At 48.7% G+C, this 9,383-nt stretch overlaps 1 protein-coding gene across 12 annotated transcripts in view; it reads left to right on the top strand.

Annotated features, from left to right (window-relative positions):
- The window catches only part of GDPD5 (glycerophosphodiester phosphodiesterase domain containing 5), an 87,007-nt gene that overhangs the window by 29,778 nt on the left and 47,846 nt on the right, over positions 1 to 9,383 (top strand). For 7 of the 12 annotated variants that reach the window (XM_023535525.1, XM_011368413.2, XM_011368414.2 and 4 more), the window contains exon 2: positions 4,018 to 4,102. The exons of 2 other annotated variants lie outside the window; for them this stretch is intronic. The gene's annotated coding sequence lies outside the window, so the exon portion shown is untranslated. Of the gene's footprint in view, positions 1 to 3,583; positions 3,729 to 4,017; positions 4,103 to 9,383 lie in introns of those variants that run through there. 3 more of the 12 variants (XM_011368409.2, XM_023535523.1, XM_011368411.2) reach the window with 2 other exon arrangements.

The following is a 9,383-nucleotide window of genomic DNA, read 5'->3' on the forward strand; positions in this document are numbered from 1 at the left end:
TAATATCAGATTTTGAAATGAAATTATTTAGAGATTAAATTCAAATTTTTGAAGATTTTATAAATATGAAACTATTGACAGTTTTAATATTTAATATTTTATCTAGTTGCCAATGTAAATAATTACTATCGTGCTTCGTGTTACATTGATTTGAGTAATATGAATTTTTTAAATACAGTAGTCTCCCCTTATCCACAGGGGATAATTTCTGAGACCCCCAGTGGGTGCCTGAAACTACAGATAATACCAAACCCTATACAACTGACTCTTGAACAACTTGGGGGTTAGGAACGCTGACCCCTGTAAAGTCGAAAATCTTTGTATAACTTAAGTTGATCCTTGAACAACACAAATTTGAACTGAGTGGGTCCACTTATAGGATTTTTTTCAAATTTGCATATAAGTGGACCTGCCCAGTTCAAACCTATATCGTTCAGGGTCAACTATATATACTCTGTTTTTTCCTTATACACTGTACACTTATGATAAAGTTTAATTTATAAATTAGGCACAGTAAGAGATTAATAACAATAACTAATAATAAAATAGGACAATTGTAACAATCTATTGGAAGAAAAGTTATGTGAATGTGGTCTCTCGGCAAACTAGCTCAAAGCAGCATAAATGTTTTATTTCTTTTAAGTTGAAACGTTCACCTTTTTACTTCCGACTCATCTGAATTACCAGCATCACTGTCCTTGCACTGTGGGGCCATTATTAAGTAAAATCAGGGTCACAAGCACTGTGATACCATGATAGTCAATTTGATAACTAGATGGCTACTAAGTGACTAAGGGTAGGGAGGGTACACAGTGTGGACAAGGCGTGGACAAAGGGGTGATTTGTGTCCTGGGCTGGACGGAGTGGTATGCTGTGAGGTTTCATCATGCTGCTCAAAATGGAGTGCAATTTAAAGCTTATGAAATGTATATTTCTGGAATTTTTTTATTTAGTAATTTTGGATCATGGTTGACCACAGGTAACAAACTACGGAGAGCGAAACTGCGGAGAAGGGGGGACTACTATACTGTAAGGTGTTCCTCAGCCACCATGCGCATTCATTGTGAATACCACACTAATTCATAAGCACTTTCAGAACCACAAATTGGACCAGGGAGAAAAGCCAAAAAAAAAAAAAAAAAAAAGATGCTTCACATTACTGGGAAATGCATACAGTGAGTCCTCATTTAACATCATCGATAGATTCTTGGAAATTGCGACTTTAAGTGAAACAGCAAATGGCAAAACCAATTTCATCATAGGCTAGTTGGTATAAATAAGAGTTAAGTTTCAATGGCATATTCCTGGTCCTAAAAATATCACCAAATTTGTAAATAAAGACCCAAAATCCTTCTAATAGTAAACATTGTAATAAATATAAGCTATATGTACATTTAGGAAAGATGAATAAAAAAAAAAAACAAGATAACAATTTCCAACCTGCTTATTCCAGTTTGGAGTCTCTCCCAGCAGCTGGGATCTAAATCTAGGTATCTGCATTCATTCATTCATTTCATTCATATATGCATTTGTTCATTTATTTAAAACCTATATTCACTTCGTCCAATTCTTCATTTTATCATAGAATGCCAGGCCATAATAGTCTTGTATGCATTCTCATCATCCTACAGATGAGGGAACTGGGGCTCAGAGAAGGGTACTGATGCACCTGAGATTACAGAGTAGAAAAGCCCCCTGACCAGGTTTCACAATGCAGAGGATGCGTATTGTGTTTGAGTTTCAGATAAAATCTGAATAAGTGCTGCTATATCCCAATCTGCTTCCCTTCCTTCATCAAACTCTGCTACCCAGGCCACTTGTCCCAGGGCCCTGGGGAGATCCTGCAGGGGGTTTCTGTTTGAAGAGCCACTTCCTGTTTGGGACTGAGCACTTCCTTTAAGTGACTCACAGGCTTCCACTGGCCCCGTGCTGGGAAGTCAAGGTGGGGGCTGAAGGCCTGGCAGGCCCAGGCTGTGCCACCCTCTGCCTGGGACCCCAGCTGGGTGACCTGAGACTGAGCAGTGACATAGACTAGGAGGGGAAGGAGATGGAAGGAGGATGCTAGACTGTTCTCTTCACCCAGCTCGGCAGGCAGGGCTCTGCAAGAACATGGAGCTTGGGCTGCCATGGGCATGGGGCAGCCTCCACATCCATTCATTCCCATATCCAGTTTCCAGGTAGGGGCTGACAGCAGAGCCAGGATCCCCCAGGGCAAATTTGTGACACTTTCTCTTCCTTGCCAGACAGTGAGGTATGATCAAAAGAGCGCCAGGCTTGGAGCCATAGAGTCATAGGCTTGGATTTCTGACACCAACTTTCTGGTGACCTTGTCAGTTCCCTGCCCCTCTCTGGGTCTCAATATCCATGTCTGTCTAGTTGGGGGAGGGCTTTCTGGCTGTGACATTTTGTGGCAGCTTGATATTGCAGGATTTACATTAAGAGAATTGGGTTTGAATTCTAGCTCTGCCACCTTTCTGGGTGTGTCTGCCTCTCAGAGGCTCCATTTAAAAGTTGGAAATAATAATCACTTTAGGCATTTTACATAATTTAATCCTCACATCAACCCTATGGGATAAGTTTTTTATTATTGTCTTATACATAAGGTGATTGAGGCACAGGGAGGTTCAGTAACTTGCCTAAGGTCACATAGTAAGAGCCAAGATTCTAACTTGGGCAGTTTGACCCCAGCGGCCATGCTGTTAACAAGACATTGATGGTCTTCCTACTCAGACTGTGGTCCCTGTGCCTGTAGCATCGGCATCACCCAGTAGCCTGTCCAAAGTGTAGAGTCCCAGACCCCAGCCTAGAAGTACTGAGTCAGACTGCATTTCAGTGAGATCTCTAGGTGATTTGTTGACATGTTAAAGTTTGAGAAGCCCTGTTCTATTTATATTCTCTCTGTCATTTAGGCCTTAAGATCACTGTGGAAGATGAAGGAAATAAGTGTGTTTCGTAAACTGTAAAGTGCAGTACATTCAGGGCCCTGTGAGAAACCTGGGGACTGGAGGTGGAGGGAGACAGGCCTGCGGGTGCTTCAGGAGTCTGTTTTTCAGTAGCTGGATGTCATTTCCAAGCTATCTCTGAGCCCAGCTCTGCCTCATTCCCATCCAAGGCTGAGTCTGAGTTGTGTGTTTCTTGCTGGTGTATGGCTCCAGTGCCCAATCGAGTTGGAGAGAGTTCTCACTGGCATGGGCTTGGGCTGGACACCAGGCCTGAGCCACCACTGCCCTGGGTCTACAGGGCCCCAGAAGACCTGGGTTCCAGCCCTGGCTCTGCCTCCGACACTCCAGGTGACCCTGCCATCTGCCAGCTTATGTCCCTGGCCCTGCCAGCTTATGTCCCTTAGTAGGCAATGTGGCAGTATCCTCTGAAGCCTGCAGTCTGGCCTAGAGCCCCCTCCCCTCTCCTTCTCTCCCCGTGGCCCGTTGGCACCATCTCTCCTCCCAGTTCCTGGGCAGGAGGGCTGCCCTTCAGGTTATAAGAGCTGGTGATAGGGGAGGCAGTGCATGAGTCAGAAGTCAGCCACATAATTGTGGTGCCCCAGATCCCGCCTCCAGCCCATTGGCCCTTCCTCAGCGGCTGCTTTAGAACAGCTGGTTTGTCGGAGAAGCAATTCCCTGGGCAGCACAAAAGGACCTCTGCCCCCCAGGAGCTGGGCACAGCCCCAGGTCTTGCCCCAGGGTGGCTGGGCTTTGGATCATGTTTCCATGGGCTCTGGGGTAGAGGGGGTAAGAGTGGTTCAAGAGCAGGTTATACTGGGTTTGGGGTTGGGGCTGGTTTATGGGCAGCATGTGTAGAGGTGGGATTGCATGTATGGGGTGTCATAGCCCACAGCTCATGCACACAGCTCACCCACTAGCTTGGCAATTTTTCTAGGGCAGGAACTAGATATGACCCATCCCTGGGCCCCACATCCAACACAACATGGGCACAGGCTCACTAAGTCTCAAGTGGGAGGGGAGAAGACAGGGTGAACTGATAAGTAATCTGACTGGGTTTGTCCCCCTGCCCCCGCAGCTCTCCCGGTGAAGTGACATCACCAACTCCGTGGACAGGACACCTTCTGGGAGCCTAGCTCACTGCCACTGGTACCTTCTTCCAGGTAAAGAAAAAAGAAGAGAGAGAGGCGGGGAGAAAGGAATTAGAGACAAGCCGCATAGAGCAGACCACTGAGGTCTAAAATAATGTCTTTCTTAACCATGGGGGCAGCACCCTACAGTTTACCAAAAAAACAAAACAAAACAAAAAAACAAACCTATGAGAAACAGGGATTATTGTCCCATTTTACAGACAAGGAAAAAAACCTGAAGCTCTGAGTAGAGTTGTCTGTTGCTTACTCCAGTGTACCTGGTACTAATCTAAGCACCTCACATGGATGAGCTCATTTAATCTTCACAATAGCCCATGAGGTTGGAGCTATTATTATCTCCACTTTACAGATAAGGGGACTGAGGTATAGAGGCATCAAGGAGTCTACTCCGTTAGTAAATGGGAGAACTGGGTTTCAGACCCAGACAGGTTGGCTCTTGGGTACACATCCCAACCCCTATGATTTACCGCCTCTCTAGAGCCAAGAACTGAACTAAGTTTCCTTGCCCTCCAGTTTGGGGGTTTAATGGGCTCTCATTTCCAGGGAGAGATTTGTGTTTTAAGACTGAATCCTAGAAAAAGTGACACTTCAGCCAAAGGAATGAATAGCAAATGGTGGAATTGGCATGAATCTTCAAGGTGTGCTGGCCACCAACTCCTGGGACTGTCTTCCTCAGCATTCGAGCAAGGCTGGTTTTCTTTGGTTACCAAAAGGAAACCTGGAAATTTGAAAGAGAGGAAGAAAAGTTTAGGCCCCAGGTTCTCAGCCTTGCCTGGAAATAGAGGGGCTACCACTTTTCCCAGAATACCACAGTGAAGGGAGATGGAAATGACGGTGAGGAGATCAGCATTCTTTGCTAAATCTGAGGTCATCTTATACTAGGCCAGGGACAAAAATATGCAAGCAGATATCAGAGGTTTAAGAAAAAATCGTGGAAGAAAATACTTAATTGAGACTTTTTTTAGCAACTTAATTTTCCTGTAAATAGGGAAAGGCTGATTATTATTCAGAGGCAGAATTCAGAGCAGGCTCAGAAGTGCCTCTGCAGTTGTGTGGTTTAAGAGGCTCTGATCAGTTCCTTCTTTCCTTCTTTTACATATTTAACAAGCTTTTCTGAGTGAGAAATAAATGGGCGCCTCCTTGGTGCTGGCCCAGTGCAGGGACACAGGTCTCCTCCCCAGTGACTCTAGCGGGGACTGGGCCTGGGATATCTTGTGTCCAGTGCAGGGCCACAGACACTGTGGCTCTTCAGAAAAGCTTGGCTGAGTGTATCAGAAGTTTCTGCCTGGGGAAGCTCTCAGCATGGTGGGCAAGGCAGCCATGAAAGCGGATAATTACTGTGCGCAGAGGCCTGTGATCATGTCTCACGAGTTCTGACAGATGATGCGAACACAAAGGGAAGAAGCAGTGGGCTTCCATGGGGGCGTCAGACCAAGCTTTGCACAGGGTCCTGATGGGATGTGCATTGGGGTGGTGGGGAGGGCTTTCCTGATAGAGGGCCCAGCATGAGCAGAGGCAAGGCAGTGGGAGGGTAGGTAGTGTGGTGTGCTTGGAGCACAGCAGTGTGAGGAGGGAGGGGGAAGTGAGGTGAGACAGGTAGGTGTGAGTGGAAGGAAGCAAGAGAAAGCCTTCTTAAATGGTAAGACTGGCTTCGCTTCCCACCCTAAGGCTTGTTTGGCAAGCCTGTTTGTATAATAACTCCACTATTTTACATAATAAATAAAATAAATCATTGCTTTCCATTCCCCCAGGGGGCAAAAACTAGTCAGAGACAAGTTTGCTTAGTGCAAGTCTCTGCCAGACTCAACTTCCTCCTCCTCCTCTCAGTCAGGTGGCCCCCCTTCCCAGGGACTCAGGCAGAGGCATTGGAAAAAGCCAGCCTGACAGAATCCCTGGGCTCCTGGGAGGGGCTAGGGTGTCAGCCCAGGGTAAAACGACTAAGAAAGTCTCCCGGCTCACCAGGTCCTGGGCTGGCCTCAAGGCCCAGCCAGAGGCCCCGCCAGAGGCACTGGGGATATTTGCTCACCCTTTCTGCTCCAGGAGGACACTGTCAGTATTAATCTTGGGGTGTTTTGGGGGGCAGGGGACAGGCAGCTCCTCTTAGGAGGGTCCTCTTATAGTCCTGACTTAAGGTGTGAACCACTCAGGCCTCCAGGGAGGGAGGGGCGCATCACTGAGAGTATGCAAGCCAGTGCAAGCCTATACAGGCCACTCTGCTGGGGAAACACCAATAGCAACCATACTAGAGATTTCTGCATGGGAAGGGAGGCTGGATGGAATGCCTCCAGGTCTTTCCTGGTGCTGACATTCGATAGCTTTAATTGTCTGAAATCCAGGGATAGTTCTAAGATCTCTGTTGGATTGCACCAGGATTCCATGTTGTGTGAGTCTTGGGTGAGGTGATTCTAAGACTCTTGTTTAGAGAGTTTGCAGCTGGAGATTTTGAGTCTGAGATGCTAAGCTCTGCTCTTGTGGGCAAGAACAGGTCACACCTGGTGACTATTCAGCCCAAGCTCATAGCCCTGACTTGGGAAAGAGAGGTCCTTTCTGTGCCAGGAGAACCCAAAGCCACACTGGGCAGGGTCCTGAGCCTGGCTTCTGTCCAGCCTGTAGCCCCAGACATGCTGGTCTGTCCCCCAATGGTCTTAACTGAGAATGTGGCTCAGAAGACCTGTCTTGACCTCCACTAGCCTCCTGCCTCATCTGTAAAACAGGGATCTGATACTTACCTGTGGAGTTGGCAAGATGCTTCAACGAGCCAGTATGTGGGGAGGCTCTTTATCAACTGTGAAATACGGGGCATGTGGTTATAATTGTAGCTGCTGTTGCTGTGATAAGATTGTCCCCTTAAAAGGAAGGTCCATATCTGATTCTCTGTGATTCTCTTTGGCTCCCAGCAGTGCCTGGCACACAGTGGATGTTTCTTAAACATTTACTGAATCATCTAAAGAGCCTTAGATATGGGACAGATGGTTCCAGAGGCCATAGTTCCCAGGGAAAAGCAGGGAGCATTTCCTACAGGAGAGCAGCCAGGAGGGGCAAGGGAACTGGAGAACTCATGACTGGGGCGAAGCGAGCCTGCTCGGTGATGCCGTCAGCCTTGGCCTGCTCCCTGGTGGAAGAGCAATCAGAGGTCTCTGGACAGAAGTGTTAGGTAAACAGGAGGCTCTGACACCACTGTGGAAAGAGATTAATAATGACTAATTATGACACGATTGATTCTTTGAGGGCTCCTGCTGAGCCCCAGCCTTGGCCACTGAGTAACTTTTTCCCCCAAAATGAGCACGCATGACATGGGGATGTAGTGCTGGCCTACCTTGTCTTTTTACCTCCCAGGCTTTCCTCCTGGCACCGTCTCTCCCAGCCTCTCCCCTCTGGCAGCTGCCTCAGCGATTTCCTTCCTGCCCTGCGTCTGTCTTCCTTCTCTGCTGATTTCATTAGAATCTAGAGCTTTCTCTGAGGCCCAGTGAAGTGGAGTGACGTGCTCGGGGCCACAGTGTGGTGGTGGCAGCTCAGGTCTCTCAATTTAAGCCATCCGGTGAGGCTCACATGATGAAAAGATAGTAAATCTGTGAGCACTCCTCAAAAGTGAAGTGTAGAAGGCTGTGCTGGATGGTGGCAGGGTGGGGCCTGCAGCTGGTTGGTCCCACATTTCTCTGGGCTTTTCAAGCCTCAAAGAATGTGAAGTCCCAGAATTACCCCTGTCCCCCGACCTCCAGCCTCTGTCCTGAGGCCAGGGATTTATCTTGTTGGTTTGTGTTAGATTGTTAGTTTGGGGAAACAGCCCACCTGGTGAGATGCTTGGGGGCTTCCCTGCTACCCCTGAGCCCCCAGAGGATGGGGAGGATCCTGTTGGCAGCAGACCCCCCATACACACACCAAATGGAACCCACATGGGTTAACTTTCTGGCTGGAGCCCTTGGCCCTGGGAGAGGCTCTGCCACCAGGTTCTTTCACATAGAGCCCCCTTCTTCCCTTTGTGCTACGAACCTCTCTTATTTCTGAATTCCACTTAGATTCTGCCCTCTCCATGAAGCCTCTGTGCCGTCATCAGTTCCAGGACCTGAGAAAGCACAGGAGCTGTGGGTCCAGAAGACCTTGACTCAGGCAGGGAGGGTTTCCTGGAAGAAGGGCCATCTAAGCTGAGGAGTTTGCAGGCCTGAAGGATGGGCAGAGGGGCCCAGAGCTACGGTTGCTTCCCAGGCACACCTGCACTGGGAGCAGGGGATGGGCAAGGCAGCTAGGAAGGACCACAGGGAAGCCCTGGTCTTGCTCCAAGGCCATGTTCCCAAGCATCATGGGAGAAGTGACTATAGCCTTTTATGCCTTGAGCTTTACTCTAAGTGAAGTAAGGGGTCATTGTGAGTTATCCAGGCTGTGACTCCTTGTACCTTTGTCCCTGTCAAAGATGGTGGCGACACCTGGGTAAGGGCAGAGCCCTGGCCTGGGGCTCAGGATGACCAGGCCTCCAAACATGTTGTAGGCCTTCAGCTTTCATCCTCATTTTAATCACTCCCATCCGTAGCAGGCTTAGGCTCCCAGGCATTAGTTTTAGGAACGTAGAGGATTCTTCCCCTCAGACTAGGCAAGGACTGTGGGATTGTCCTTCCCTCCTTCCTGTGCCAGCCCATCTCAGCTTTTCTCTAGGGCATGAGGAGAGAGTAGGTGGTTAAAGTGTTTTAGAAGCTGAGTGCCAGAAGGGCCCTTGGAGATCATCTGGTGGTGTTCAGACCCTTCCATGATACAGATGAGACGGCTGAAGCCAAAGGCTTATGGAGGTCACTTAGCCTCTTGGTAGCTGAGCTCAGCCTCAGCTTATTAGCCCCAGGCCTGGACTGGGGTTGAGGTCCCAGAGAGGGCAGTCATAGCCAAGGAGAAGGGGAGTGGCCTCTCTTGCACGTGGGTGCCCTGCCCCCTTCCTTGAGGCCCTGGCAGACCGCTAGAGAAGGTCAGATCTCCATCAACCTCAACCCTGTGCTTGTTGTGGCAGGGGGGTTCCCTTTTCCCTCCCAGGGTTCTTGGCCCCAGTCCATGTCCTTGCTCCCCTGGTGCCAACCAAAATATTGAGTTTGGCCCTTCGAGGTGCAATTTACAGTGACACAGATGCTGTGGCTGACATAGACATGGAAGGCTGCAGAAACATGGGCAGATTGTCCCTCTGGGGCTGGTGCTGTGGAAGGACTGGGCTATAGGCTTGGCCACCCTGGGTTCAAATCCTCCTTCCATCCCTATTAGCTGTTTGGCCTTGGAAGAATCACGTAATGTCTTGGATCTGCTTATCTGTTGATCGATC

This window comes from Pteropus vampyrus, unplaced genomic scaffold (genome assembly GCF_000151845.1).
Source record: "Pteropus vampyrus isolate Shadow unplaced genomic scaffold, Pvam_2.0 Scaffold141, whole genome shotgun sequence".
Lineage (NCBI taxonomy): Eukaryota > Metazoa > Chordata > Mammalia > Chiroptera > Pteropodidae > Pteropus > Pteropus vampyrus.